Source organism: Ranitomeya imitator, chromosome 8 (assembly GCF_032444005.1).
Source record: "Ranitomeya imitator isolate aRanImi1 chromosome 8, aRanImi1.pri, whole genome shotgun sequence".
NCBI classification, from domain to species: Eukaryota; Metazoa; Chordata; class Amphibia; order Anura; family Dendrobatidae; genus Ranitomeya; species Ranitomeya imitator.
In genome coordinates, this window is record NC_091289.1 from 180,881,220 (window position 1) to 180,896,678 (window position 15,459).

The 15,459-nt window shown below is 45.8% G+C and overlaps 1 protein-coding gene across 14 annotated transcripts in view; it reads right to left on the reverse strand.

Moving 5' to 3' along the window:
• Positions 1-15,459, reverse strand: part of PTPRF (protein tyrosine phosphatase receptor type F) — a 1,072,658-nt gene that overhangs the window by 309,256 nt on the left and 747,943 nt on the right. For 12 of the 14 annotated variants that reach the window (XM_069738067.1, XM_069738065.1, XM_069738064.1 and 9 more), the window contains exon 1: positions 11,952-12,348. The exons of 1 other annotated variant lie outside the window; for it this stretch is intronic. The gene's annotated coding sequence lies outside the window, so the exon portion shown is untranslated. Of the gene's footprint in view, positions 1-11,951; positions 12,413-15,459 lie in introns of those variants that run through there. One more of the 14 variants, XM_069738062.1, reaches the window with a different exon arrangement.

Sequence of the window (15,459 nt, forward strand, 5' to 3'; positions counted from 1 at the left end):
TTCGATCCCAAGGGTACTGCAACCAGTAGAAGTAAGTCAGTCGTAAGAAGCTCAACTGCGCCAAATTATTTCCAACTTGCTTGTACCCTCGGTGGCGCAATTTGACCCCATTCACTTGTATTGCACTGCAATGTAACTTTTTTTATGGTGTTTACCAAGGAGAAATCTCTCACTAGATTAACTGGGACATGTATTTCTATGCAGACGCACGCTCCGGTCCAGAGTGCCGCCATCAGTGCCGGGTATTGAGGCGATTTCTCACATTGCACTCGCAACATGACCCCGGCCTAATGGGGCTTTCCACTGTCAGGAAGACTGACCCCTAATACTCTAAGATATCTAAAATAACAAGCGGAGAAGGATTCCCTTCCCCTGTCCCGCGCTGGCTCCCCGCAGGCTTCTTGGGTTTTTAGGTGTTGGCTGCAGCAGTGACGTCACATCGACAGCGCACGTCCCTGCTGGAGCCATCCATGAACTCATTTACTGAGCCGAAATAGACGGCACGGAGCTCAGCGATTGGCTACAGCAGTGGATGCGTGCTGTCAATGTGACGTCACCGCTGCAGTCATTAACCAAGGAGCCGACACTGGGCCCGAGGAGGGCAAGTGAATGCTCTGTCCATTTGTGAGCATTTTAGCTCATCTTTCCTGAAAGTGAAGATACCCTTTTAACAATTTTGTTTGGATGAAACCTTAAAAATGCACACAAGAAAATCACAGCACAGACTTTACAGCCCAATACAGTACAAGCCATTTTATAATTCAAGCTTCAGTCCTTTATACTATGACATCAGCAGACTTTATAGTAATGGGGATGATGCACCAGATATGCTGCAAGAACTGCACAAAAGGTAGTGTACGTGGCGTGCTCCAGTTTCATGTTTTATGCTTTACTAGACTAGACTATATATAAAATCTACTATATAATTGTCTAAGGGTCACTTCTGTCTTTCCTTCTTTCTGTCACGGATATTCATTGGTCGCGGCCTCTGTCTGTCATGGAAATCCAAGTCGCTGATTGGTTGTGGCTGTTTTGCCACGACCAATCAGTGACTGGCACAGTCCGTAAGAAAATGGCCGCTCCTTACTCCCCGCAGTCAGTGCCCGGCGCCCGCATACTCCCCTCCAGCCACCACTAACACAGGGTTAATGCCGGCGGTAACGGACCACGTTATGCCACGGGTAACACACTCCGTTACCGCTGCTCTTAACCCTGTGTGTCCCCAACTTTTTACTATTGATGCTGCCTATGCGGCATCAATACTAAAAAAATATAATGTTAAAAATAATAAAAAAACAAAAAACCTGCTATTCTCACCCTCCGTTGTCCGCTGAGCCGCTCATGCCTGCCGCGATCTTCCGTTCCCGGTGATGCATTGCGAAATTACCCAGAAGACTTAGTGGTCTCGCGAGACAGCTAAGTAATCTGGGTAATTTCGCAATGCATCCTGGGAACGGAAGATGGCGGCAGCCGCGCGCGTATTGCCGGAGCTTCGGTGGATCCTAGGGGGTGAGTATGTAACTATTTTTTATTTAAATTATTTTTTTTAACAGGGATATGGTGCCCACACTGCTGTATACTATGTGGGCTGTGTTAGATACCGCGTGGCTGCTATATACTACATAGGCAGTGTTATATACTACGTGGGCTGTGCTATATATTACGCGGCCACTGTTATATACTGCGTGGGCAGTGTTATATACTACGTGGCTGCTACATACTGCATGGCCTGTGTTATATACTACGTCGCCTGTGTTATATACTGCGTGGCTGCTATATACTGCGTGAGCAGTGTTATATACTGCGTGGACAGTGTTATATACTGCGTGGGCAGTGTTATATACTGCGTGGCTGCTATATACTGCGTGGGCAGTGTTATATACTGCGTGGCTGCTATATACTGCGTGGGCAGTGTTGTATACTACGTCGCCTGTGTTATATACTACGTGGCTGCTATATACTGCGTGGGCTGTGTTGTATAGTACGTGGCTGTGTTATATACTGTGTGGCCACTGTTATATATTGCGTGGCCTGTATTATCGCATCGGGTATTCTACAATATGTATGTATATAGCAGCCACATAGTATATAGCACAGGCCACGTAGTATTTGTCTGCTATATACTACATGGCTCCTATATACTACGTGGCCTGTGCTCTATACTATGTGGCTGCTATATACATACATACATATTCTAGAATACCCGATGCGTTAGAATCGGGCCACCATCTAGTATATATATATCCCTCCTTTACCGCAGCACCAGCAGGACAACACCTACAGGCACAGGCTCTGGATCATGACTCAATCTAGTCCCATAGCTCCAGCGCACACAGATGCCATAGGTTCATTTTAAGCCAACCTGTTCACAAAAGAACAATAAACTGATGCTTTTCTGTAAGGACAAATGTTTCCACACTTCAGTGAATGTGGAGAAACCTGCTGTTCCTACGTCCCTGTCACTAACCCCTCAGGGATGACCGAGAGAGGGACAAACCAGTGCGCAGAGGAAGCAGAATTGTTTTTTTCTAGTGTCAGTTCTTTAGAAGGACCCCAGTGACGTCTGTCACCCAACTTTTCACAGACACGATTTCACAATCTATATTCTTCCACAGTTACACGTTTCTCCTACCGCTCATGTATCAGTCTGTACAATAGCTCATCATTTTATTCATGAAGCAGGAGACCAGGATGAGCGGATCTTCCAGGTAATAGAGAGACGTAGCGCACGTAATTATGAGAGAAACAGACTGGAAATGTTGAAAGTAATGTGTGATACAATATAAATGTTTATGCATCATCTGTAATTGCAATCTACACCTGGATAGGATACACTGCATCCGAATGTCTTCATCGCTCTCGTCTGCTACAAGAGGCAAAAGAGTCCTAGGAAACTGAATATTGACAGTCGAATAATATTTACCTTCTAATTTTTACAGCAAAGTGTCACAACTAAGCAGTTATCGCCATTATTTACAAGCTATACAGCCACCGAGTGTCAGGAAGTGACATTTCTGCATATATATGTGAAATGGGAGCTCGTTATATCTGTTACTCAGATTTCTATACATCCTGGCAATGGTAGGAAAGATTTGCCCCATGACCCTTTCTGCATGGCTTTATTGCTATTGTCTCACTGTGACATATACGGCTCATTTATCTTTGTGCCTTTTACCTGATAATAGCATTTAATTAGATCCATCACTTGCAGCCGATCATTCTGGCACGAGAGACATAGTGATTAGAGTAATGAACTGCTATGGCCAGCCTCAGATGTCTGGGTTGGCTGAGAGCTGTAGTGTTTACTAGCAACTTTACCCTTTATTCTAATTTGGAATGCTTTAACTTTTGACATTCCTGTGACTGTAGATCAATGGTCCCCAATCTTTAACTAGAGAGCCACATTCAGCTCTGATAGATGGTCCCAAGTCACATTCACGGGGACCCTTCCCTCTTACACCATAGTGACACCAAGAGCCCTACAGTCCCGATATAATGACAGCCAAAGCTACCCCACAGAAAGGACACCAAAATCTTGTGTCCTCCTTCCTAATCGAACAAGTGCTGTCAATGAGTCAGTGCACGTGTCAGATTTTTTCCTTGAACCAATTCAATTGCAGCATGCACAATTTGCAACCGATAATAATAGGATGACACTTGGCCATTCTGTGGAAAAGATACAACCGCACTCGGATGACATCTGAGTGAGGTCCGATTTTCACGGACACACTACTTGTAGAAGATGGAGGAACTTTTTGATTAACGTGTTATCCAATCATGCTCGTGTGCTAACCATGCGCTCAAAAAATATTTTCCCCGCGGCTGTTAGACAGCCACAACACATACAGGGATTTCCTGTTTGTTAGGCAATACCTGCATGTGTTGTGGCAGTCAAACAGCCACGAGACATGCAGCCGCGGAGACTCGAACATATTATCTGAATACGCCGAAGACACTCAGCACACGATCATGTTCCAATTATCCGAACACGTTCGCTCATCACTACTGCCTAAGGCTAGTTTCACACTAGCGTTTTGAGGAGCTGCGGAGGACTGCGGACTTCCTCCGTGAAGCCCCGCCCTCGGCCGCACCTCCGCCGCTAGCTCCGCCTTCTTCTGCATGCTGCCTGCGTACCTATCGTTAACATTAGGAACGCAGGTTGTTTTGCCGCTGTATGCGGATGCTTCCGCATGCGTCGTTTTGACGATGCGGAGAAAAAAAAATTGCTACAAGCTGCGTTCTACGCTGATCGCCGCATCGTCAAAACGACGCATGCGGAAGCATCCGCATACAGCGGCACAACCTGCGTACCTAATGTTAACGATAGATAAGCAGGCCGCATGCAGAAGTAGGCGGAGCTAGCGGCGGAGGTGTGGCCGAGGGCAGGGCTTCACGGAGGAAGTCCGCAGTTGTCCGCAACCCTAATGTGAAACCGGCCTAACTCCATAGTGAATTGGAAGTCTGAGGCTCTGTGCACACGTTGCGGATTCGTCTGCGGATTATTCCGTGCAGATTTTGAAAAATCCGCAGGTAAAACGCTGCGGAATCCGCACAAAGAATTGACATGCTACACAAAATGAACAGCAACGTTTACGCTCTGTATTTTCCGCAGCATGCGCACTGCGGATTTGGTTTTCCATAGGTTTACATGGTACTGTACACCGCATGGAAAACTGCTGCGAATCGGCAGCGTCAAATCCGCTGCAGATCCGCAGCCAAATCCGCAACGTGTGCACAGACCCTGAGGTTGTCTGAAATCCACCTGAAGGCTATATGCACACGTTGGGGATTAGGCTTAGGAATTTCTGGTGCGGATTCTGCCTCTCCTGGCAGAAAACGCACCTGCGGTTCCGCAGCGTTTTTTGTGTGTTTTTGCTGCGGTTTTCTTGCGGACTTGCTGCGGTTTTTACCCCTGCGGTTTTCTATAATGGAATGGGTACAAAAACGCTGCAGATTCACAAAAAAGAAGTGACATGCTACTTCTTTTAAACCGCAGCGTTTCCGCAGCGGATTTTCCGTAAAGCGTGCATTTTTTTTCTCATTGATTTACATTGTACTGTAAATCAATTGCGGATCTGCAGCGTTTCTGCACCTCAAAAAACGCTGCGGATCTGCAGAGAATCCGCAACGTGTGCACATACCCTCAGTCTCACTAGAGGCTCAGGCTGCCTTCCAGTCCTTCCCCCATGCTTTACACTGAAGATCTGCAACAAGTTAATGCGTAGATATTTACATTACAGTAGGAGAAAATAAAAGTGTAAACTGCAGCTAAACCAGAGAAAAAATTACTAAGCTGCATAAACTGCTCAATGCGCCTGTAGCTCTGCTTCAATATAATAAATACATGTATAATTAAACTCTTCTTCCACAATCCGCAGGAACTATATCCGCTTGTATAAGCTAAAGGATTACATTTTATTTCTGTTAATTTTAGAGTGTGAGAACTGCTAAAATCATAAGGAAAATCATGATTCACTTTATCTGGATGAATTACAAGTCTTTTTTTAACCGTATGTCCACATGGGTTACTGTAGAAGATCCACAAAGGGAAAGCTGCAGTGAAAACCTTTGGATTTCATTGCATTAATTGTGCCGATTTGTCACACTTTTGCTCTCAGCATTGCAATCCGCGGTGACATCCACAGGGTAAATTGCCATAAGCGGCTCCGGTCAATTTAAATTGCAGATATTCTCCACCTCGTGTGCCTGACAAGAATCACATTCACAGCACTGTTGCTCTAAATAGCCTATGCAATGTGCGCATACAATGCGGGCAGATTCATACCCAGCAGATTTCTTGCAGAAATCTCTGATTCAATTCATCTGAATCGGTTTTGCAGGAACCCATGCACCTGCTGCAGCTATAACCCACCATTCAGATGAAAGTAATTGATTTTCAATTGCAGCAATTTCTGCAAATAATCTAGATTATCTAGTGTTTGAATTTACCCCAAGAACTTCATGGATATCCAGTTTAAGGAGAGTACTGGAAACCACATCAGAGCTGGGAATAGCTGAATGGTCTGAGCTTTGGGGGAGCACAGTCACTGGGATAACGGCTGCTGCCCATGTCCCACCACCTACCTCTGTGGCTTGGAAAGGCTTGGTCATCACTTCCCTTAGTGGTGGATAAAATATTAACAAAAATCCTCTCATGTGCAAACCGGAATAAGGAGCAATAGACGTAAGAGGATTAATAACAGGAGTGGCTGATATCAGTGACACTAACATTTGGGTGAAAGAATACAAGAGATCCAGATTACAAAGAAATAAAAAACTTCCATCTGACAAGTGGTTTCCTTTCGGAGGACAGAAATCTCATTGTAATGACTTCAGGAAATAGTGATTGTGATCTACAAAAGGAATCACAGTCCAATGACCCTGGTCTCACGGTAATAACTACCAGAAGGCACTACTGTCACTAACGACATTGGCTTTGCACTATGATAGAAATAACGTATCTGCCATCTACTGTCACAAGCAAAGCCCGCCATACACATTCGATGGCTGATCTTAATGCTCGAGCGATCCTATGGTCAATATGGGAGCCATTGCCAGAAATATCTGGTGGCGGCTTATCTTCGGGAGACAATATGATCGTCAGTGTAAAAATCGGACATACCAGATTGATAAATTGTCCAAAGCTCCTATACGCAGACCATAGGCCTAACCAGTCGATATTGGCAGGTATGGCAGACAGTCACAAACAAAAAGCAGTGAAAGCTCCCAGGTTTAGATTTGCTCTCTACTCTACACCATACGGTAAGTCATATTAAATGTGTTGTACGACAAACAACATTTCTTTGCAGTGTAATAAAGGTACCGTCACACTTAGCGACGCTGCAGCGATACCGACAACGATTCGGATCGCTGCAGCGTCGCTGTTTGGTCGCTGGAGAGCTGTCACACAGACCGCTCTCCAGCGACCAACGATGCCGGTAACCAGGGTAAACATCGGGTAACTAAGCGCAGGGCTGCGCTTAGTAACCCGATGTTTACCCTGGTTACCATCCTAAAAGTAAAAAAACAAACACTACATACTTACCTACCGCTGTCTGTCCTCCAGCGCTGTGCTCTGCACTCCTCCTGTACTGGCTGTGAGCACAGCGGCCGGAAAGCAGAGCGGTGACGTCACCGCTCTGCTTTCCGGCTGACCGACGCTCACAGCCAGTACAGGAGGAGTGCAGAGCACAGCGCTGGAGGACAGACAGCGGTAGGTAAGTATGTAGTGTTTGTTTTTTTTACTTTTAGGATGGTAACCAGGGTAAACATCGGGTTACTAAGCGCGGCCCTGCGCTTAGTTACCCGATGTTTACCCTGGTTACCAGTGAAGACATCGCTGGATCGGTGTCACACACGCCGATTCAGCGATGTCTGCGGGGAGTCCAGCGACCAAATAAAGTTCTGGACTTTCTTCCCCGACCAGCGACAGCACAGCAGGGGCCTGATCGCTGCTGCCTGTCACACTGGACGATATCGCTAGCGAGGACGCTGCAACGTCACGGATCGCTAGCGATATCGTCTAGTGTGACGGTACCTTAAGTCTCACATAATATTTTTAGAGTGGGATCAAAAGCTAAAAAAATAAATAAAAAATGCACTTTTCTTGTGAAGAACAGACGTGTGTCAAAATTTGTGACTTTTACTGCTAATGAACTGGAGCTGATCACTAAAAAAGAAATTTAAAATGTGGCATCACTGAAAATGACAAGACACTCCCAAACTAACAGTACACAGATGCAACCCTATAGCCCGTAAAATGTGTTCAAATGTTTGACAATAACTATGCAGTGATCAGATGCAACCTGTCCCATTGAGCTTGCACTCCGTTACAGTATGAAGCCTTTGTAGTTGGAAATAATTCTGCCTTGTTTTGAATAGTGGACTGGTTTGACCGGTTCTTCACCTCTGATAGAGCACACGTATTTACCTAAAAACACAAACTAAATGGCCAACATATGATGGAGCTGATCTATAAGCAGAACACTCGGCACAGCCCCTTGTACCTGAAAGCCTTAAGGTACCTTCACACTGACCAACTTAACAACGATATCGCTAGCGATCCGTGGCGTTGCAGCGTCCTGGATAGCGATATCGTTGTGTTTGACACGCAGCAGCGATCTGGATCCTGCTGTGACATCGTTGGTCGGAGCAGAAAGGCCAGAACTTAATTTCGTCGCTGGACTCCCGCAGACATCGCTGAATCGGCGTGTGTGACGCCGATTCAGCGATGTCTTCACTGGTAACCAGGGTAAACATCGGGTTACTAAGCGCAGGGCCGCGCTTAGTAACCCGATGTTTACCCTGGTTACCAGTGTAAATGTAAAAAAAAAAAAAACACTACATACTTACATTCCGGTGTCTGTCACGTCCCCCGGCGTTCTGCTTCCCTGCACTGTCAGCGCCGGCCGGCCGTAAAGCAGAGCACAGCGGTGACGTCACCGCTCTGCTTTACGGCTGGCGCTTAGACAGTGCAGGGAAGGTGACGGCGAGGGATGCGACAGACACCGGAATGTAAGTATGTAGTGTTTGGGTTTTTTTACATTTACACTGGTAACCAGGGTAAACATCGGGTTACTAAGCGCGGCCCTGCGCTTAGTAACCCGATGTTTACCCTGGTTACCCGGGGACTTCGGCATCGTTGGTCGCTGGAGAGCTGTCTGTGTGACAGCTCTCCAGCGACCAAACAGCGACGCTGCAGCGATCGGCATCATTGCCTATATCGCTGCAGCGTCGCTTAATGTGACGGTACCTTACTTTCTTTCAAGGAACTTTACATTTTGGACAAACTCTACTCATTAAAAAAAAAGTCTCTCCTGGCAAACTTCTGTGATCTGTGGGGGAAACTTTGAAGCAATTATCCAATTTCCCTGCAGTGCCACCACAGGGGTAAAAAAGTATTACACAATTCCCAGTTAAATAGATATTAATGTCCCCATTGCCAGGTCCTCCAGAGGGAAAGATGCTTTTTGTAACAACTTCCCACCCAGCTTAACAGATGAAGCTCTTGAGTGAAAGTCCCCCACTTTGGACTTGTTAACAATATATTCCCATGGCATGTTAAAATTGCAGAATTGACAGTACAATGTACACTAGGAACATTTCTTATCCAAACTCTCCAGTGTGTGTCATATTTACTGTGAGAAGTCAGGTAAAAGGCGCTAAATGGATAAATATTTACATGAGGTTTCATCATTCGGCACGGAAAATGCAGTCGTAGAACCAGCTGCATCACCCCGTGCGTTTATTTACAAGCTGCCATCGACTGCTCGCATTCTCTTGCCAGGCGAAGAGACGCAAGTCGCAGGTGGGGACATATTAGGAACAGGTGGCTGGGAGCTCAACAGCTGCAGCTCCAGCCTCATTTGTTAATACAACTAGTGATGGTTTGTTCATTTCAGCAACGTCCCAACATGGTTCTGCAGCAAAGGAAGTCCACGGCGACTACGCAAGACACACAACAAGCTAATGCAGACCAAACAGTACCCGAAGAAGAGATAACAAGGATCAGAATGCTGAAGGGGTTTTACTTCTTCCACCCCGACAAGTAAGACTAGGTTAACTGACCAGGAGTTGTGGCAGCAGAGGCTCCTAGGGGAAAAATAGTAAAGAATCCAAAATGTTCTTCAGGAGTCAGATTATATCTGTAAATGGGTTTTTCTCTGAGGATCAGACTTATTTGGTCCATGTATGCAAAACTTTACAGTAAGTCTTCTGAAAAGACCCCCTTTAAGAGAATGACACACCGATCTAAACCAAATGTAATTTCTATCAGTTTGTCTAATCTATCACATATCTATCTGGCTTCCATCAAGAAAAAAAATTAAGTGAAATTTACCTCGAGAGAGACCTCCAAGTAATGGCACCCCTATTTACTCACTTATATAGCTTAATTACTTCCACAGCGCTTTACAGACATCATCATCATCATCACTGTCCCCATTGGGACTCACAATCTATATTCCCCCATCAGTATGTCATTGGAGAGTGGGAAGAAAGCAGAGAGCCCAGAGGAAACCCACACAAAAACGGGGAGAAGATAAAAGATCCTTGCAAATTTTGTCCTTGGTGGGATATGAGCCTGGGATCCCAACGCTGCCACCATACTGCCCCTCCTAAGCCCCCATTGAGGTGACTACATTTATGTAGCTACCTCTCCACTGAAAACTGTGATCACCTCATTCTTGAATCTTATGATAAACATCATAAAAATAAAAGCCCAATTCTATGGCACTTTGACATTTTAAATGCCCAACTTTTCTACTATGGGGGTAAGAGCTTTTTTTTTTTTAAAAACAAAAAAAAACCATTTCCATTCTAGAAAATCCATTTTAATGACTCCTTGCTTAATGTAGAATTGACAACTCTTGGGCTATGTGCCCACGTTGCGGAATAGGGTGCGGATTTTTCTGCACCTTTTTGGAAAAATCCGCAGGTAAAACGCACTGCGTTTTAACTGCGGATTTACCGCGGGTTTTGTGCGGATTCCACCTGCGGTTTACACCTGCGGATTCCTATTGTGGAGCACGTGTAAGCCGCTGCAGAATCCGCACAAAGAATTGACATGCTGCGGAAAATACAACGCTGCGTTTCTGTGCTGTATTTTCCGCAGCATGGGCACAGCGGATTTGGTTTTCCATAGGTTTACATGGTACATGGAAAACAGCTGTGAATCCGCAGCGTGTGCACATAGCCTTGCTCCTTCTATCTTCATATTAACCTCTTGCTAAGTTCCAAGAAACATCAGGCCCCTTTACTGGAAATCCAGAAAAAAGATTCAGTCATTTTGTAACAGCTAAATAGAACAAATTTTAATTTTTGCAACAGTTTTAAAGTTAAATTATTACAAAGTTCCTGGTGCCATAAACGATACTTTGCGTTACTAAACACCTAGTGCAGACAACATGTATATAAGCAGCGTACGTCCTGTCCCTATGACCAACAGCCCCTATAAACCCCTGGAATAGACTCCGCCATCCAACCGACACATATTTGTGCCAAATGACCCCTCCAGCCTTGCACGTCCTTGGTCTTTACCCCACAGCTGATAACAGGGAGGACTGGGGAATTGTGTCCTGTACTTACACTTTTCGAAACTGCTGCTGTGAGCGGATTAAAGCGTGCAATATGGAAACGTCAAAATTGTTTCGGGAACATTAACCCCTTCTCCTTCACCGATGCACTGCAACGTGCTGCGTGTCCTCCTCGTTACCACTTTAGAAATAACAGAGACTCCCTTGGCTGAGCCTGGGAAATAGACTAATATTGTGTTTCTGGCCCTATTCCCAGCCATAAACACAAACTGCAGTATTACAAGGGTATACAATTAGCTTGGCACATGCAGCCAGGAGGCTTTCTCAGGTTTTAAGTCTTGCTGGTGAATTAAAAAGCACCAAGGAATTCCAGTAATTGTCTAACCCATTGATGAGAAGAAGACAGCGTGTCCCCAAACTGATTATCTCTGTTCCCAATGTCCGATACTCACAGGATTACATAGATTATCACAAAACTTTGCATCATCCCTCATCAACCCTATAAAATATCTCTTTCCCCACAGTTAAATATTTGCAAGAAGATATACAGACGAGTGCAAGGTACCCTATAGAGTGAGGCCCCCTGTGATACAAGAAATGAGAATTAATAAGAGGTGATACATCCAATAGGTACCAGAATGCTGGTTTTGGGGGGCATTGAGGTACTTTAGGCAGGATGACAATGAAGAAGCCTTATTATGAGCTCACAATATTAAATGATGACATTGTATCAACCATAGATGTTAATGCAACAAGCAGACACAGAAGATTTCTTCTCCTGGACAAGCTCCTCTGTGTCTACCACATTGTTTAGATACAAAGTAGGTTCACAGTCTCCATATAACAACCAGACAGTGGCCATGTCCTGAATACAGGTGCATTCCCATAAGGAAGGACTAATTATCCCTAGACACCAACCTGATGGATGGAAGCAGCGGTCAGGGACTGCAGGCACATGGGCTTCTACATGAATCTCCAGGTCCGGCACCTGCTCCGGGTGAGCCCCTGCCCTGCTGCTGCCTTTGTTTTATTCCAAACACGGAAGAGGATGAAGCCCAACAAAGGCTCCGGGAAGAAGCTCATCCACAACCGAGAGGGAAAAAGGGGAAAGTCGGAGGATTCTCCTTAGTTGTATCCGAACGATGCTGTTTAATCCATGAGTCGGTGAGAAGGACTCGCCGCTTCTCCCCTGTGTGTCCCCGAGGCTGGAGGAGCAGGAGAGCAGGGCAGGCTTTACCTGGAACTACTACTCCCAGGGCGATTTCCAACAACGATCTGCTGCTGCAACAAGAACAACGAGAAGCAGAGGAGCAGCAGCGGCGGCGGCGGCGGCGGCAGCAGGGCTCTGTGTGTGACCACCGCACCCGCCCAGTGCGAGCAGGGGCTTGGCTTCACTGCCGGAGATCCACGCCTTTCTCATTCACCAAGGCTTTGTTTGACTTTGGGGAGAAAAGAAAACGTTAGGGTAACTATTTCACCCCACAGTGGAGATTACAGTTTGCTTTACTTGCCATGAGCTTGGTGTAGAAATTAATACAGGGGAAAAAAAGAGAAAAAGAGTTCCTTCTAAAAGAAAATTAAGAGTCTGAAGTTTTATAGGGTTAAGTTCAATCAAAATATAAACATCAATCCTAGAAAGACAATATTACTCTTTCCAGAAAATGTTTATACTCATTTCATCGGAATCTTTATTCTTTCATATTTTAATTGTTTACTATGTGATTAATTCTGTGTTTTGTTAGACACACGGCTCTGTATTGACTTATGGTGTTTTCAAATTTTTTTAAATAATTTTTTTTATTCTGGAATTTTTTTGCTGTTTATTTTGAAACTAATGTTTCTGACATTGCACAATTCTATTCCTATTTCTGTCCAGTCACTACACCGATGCCTCCACCTTGTACCAGTCATTATACTGGTTGCCCAGCTGCTAGAGAATACAATACAAACTTATCAGGCTCGCCTACAAAAGCTCTACTAACCTCATCCATAATCCAAACCTCACACCTCAGTCTGCAAGACTTCTCTCATGCAGCATCAGTTTGCTGGAATGCACCACCCCATACAATCTTATACCCAGCCCCACATTTCTAAGTGTGCTTTATAGTGACATCTTTTTAAGTGTATCATCAGAAATATACCAGAAATCGGCCAGATGATAAGACTAATCCCTGTCTTCTAATTTCACTTGCCTCTCTTTTCTTCCCCTGCTCTTTAACCATGTTCACATTTGCCCGAACTGTTTTTGCTCCACTCATCCTCACTCTCCTTCTCTAACCCCAAACCCTTGCACCCTCGAACCAAATAACTATCTCCCACCTCGCTACATCCGCCGACCTGTTCTTTAACATCAGACCTCACCTACTAAAATATAATATAAGCCGATTGCTCTCCTTCACCCACCTGCATACCCTTTCTCTTCTCATCCTCACTGCTGTCGACATATCCCCCAATCCTGGCCCCCCGCCCCCTATATCCCACTAACACTCACCCCCTATTCTCACACTATGAGAAACTACCGCAACCCTTCACATTTAAAATCTGTGCCACTAACCCCCCACCCCCCTGCTTCCACTCTCTGGCGCACTTTGAAATGCCCGCTCTGTCTGTAATACAAGCTCCACACAATCTCTTTACATCTCGCAACCTTTCCTTCCTGGTCCTCACTGAGACCTGGCTGACCCACCCTGACAGGCCTCCCCTGCTGCACTGAGTTACAGTGGCCTCCACTTTACCCACAATCCTCGCTCTGTCAACAGACATGGTGGAGAGGTGAGTTTCCTTCTTTCTAAAAACTGCTCCTTCAACCCTATCCAACCCCCACCCTCCCTTATCCTTCCTTCTTTCGAGGTTCACTCTATCTATATCTACTCTCCCTCTAATCTCCAAGTGGCTGTCATATACAGGCCACCGGGCTCAGCCACTGCCTTCATTGACCAATTCTCCACTTTCTCTCTGCTGACATCCCCACCATTATAATGGGTGACTTTAATATCCCTACTGACACCCACCAGCCAGCAGCCTCCAAGCTCCTGGCCCTTACTTCATCCTTTGGACTTACACAGTTGTCCTCCACAGCCACCCACGCAGACGGACATACACTAGACCTCATCTTCACCCGTCTCTGTTCCTTATCTAATCTCACAACTTCTCCCTTCCCCCTATCTGACCACCATCTACTCACCTTCTCATCCTTGTCCTCCTCACCTGCCCCCTATGTCCAGCCACTACCACATCCCCGCAGAAACCTTTAACACCTAAACATTCACAGTGTCACGCCGTTAACGGCGATAAAGGGGCAGGACGGCGTACTGGGACCCGCACCTGTCCCTGCCACTATAATGGGGCCCTGACTTTCCCTTATCTCAGGGGTACCTATGATGGTTAGGAGGCCTGAGCCGCAAGCGTATCCCTGTCTCCTGTGCAGGCCCTATCAATGGCCCCCTCACCACCCAAAGGAGGTGGACTGCACCAGTGTATAAATATAACAATAAACAGGGTATACAGACAAGGTAACTGAAAGTCTCAGACTCACCAAATGCTCACACAACCACAGAGGTAACACGTAGAAGGAAAGAGAAGGAAAAAACTAGGAAGGGAAACAGGTTTAACATGCAATCAAAACAGCAGACACCAGTCTCTGTAATAAACCTCCAAGCTCCTAATACACCACGCTCCTTCAACCCCCAAGCCTGGCAGCTGAACTGATCACTGAAAATAGCTGAAGTCAAGGCTGGGTCTATATAGAGGAGGAGAATACAAAATCACCTTCAGCTGAGATACCCAGCTCACAGCAACTCAGCAACAAGATTAACTCCTGTACTGCTGGCACAAAGCAGCCAGGTCAGAAAACAGGAGAAGAGCTTCTGTTCACTGTGTGTGAACAAGGCCCAGAGCGCTGTGGTTCTCTGGAACCTCTCTGTCGTGGTAGCCCCGTAACACAGACTCTCTTCTACCCCTGTCCTCCATAGCTTCACTCCATGACACGGACAGCGCCACCGCTTTCGATAACTCCACCCTCACATCAGCCATAGACTCAGTCACCACTCTCATGCATGGAAAAGTGCGACAAATCAATAGGCAACCCTGGCATAACAACCTCACCAAAAAACTCTGACAAGCATCCACGGTTGCGGAGTGGTGTTGGAAAAAAACACTCCTGTCAGGCGACTTCACTGCTTTTAAGCAAGCTACACTTGCCTTCAAACTAGCCCTCACTTCTGCTAAACAGACCTATTTCACTAACCTTGTATCTTCATTATCATAAACCCAAAACAACTGTTCAGCACATTTAACTCTCTCCTCCTCCCACCACTGCCACCTCCAACTCCCCTCATCTCTTCTGAGAAGTTTGCCATCTACTTCAAAAACAAGATCGATCAAACAAGGCAAACCTTTACTGTTCCACCACCTCAACCACTCCATA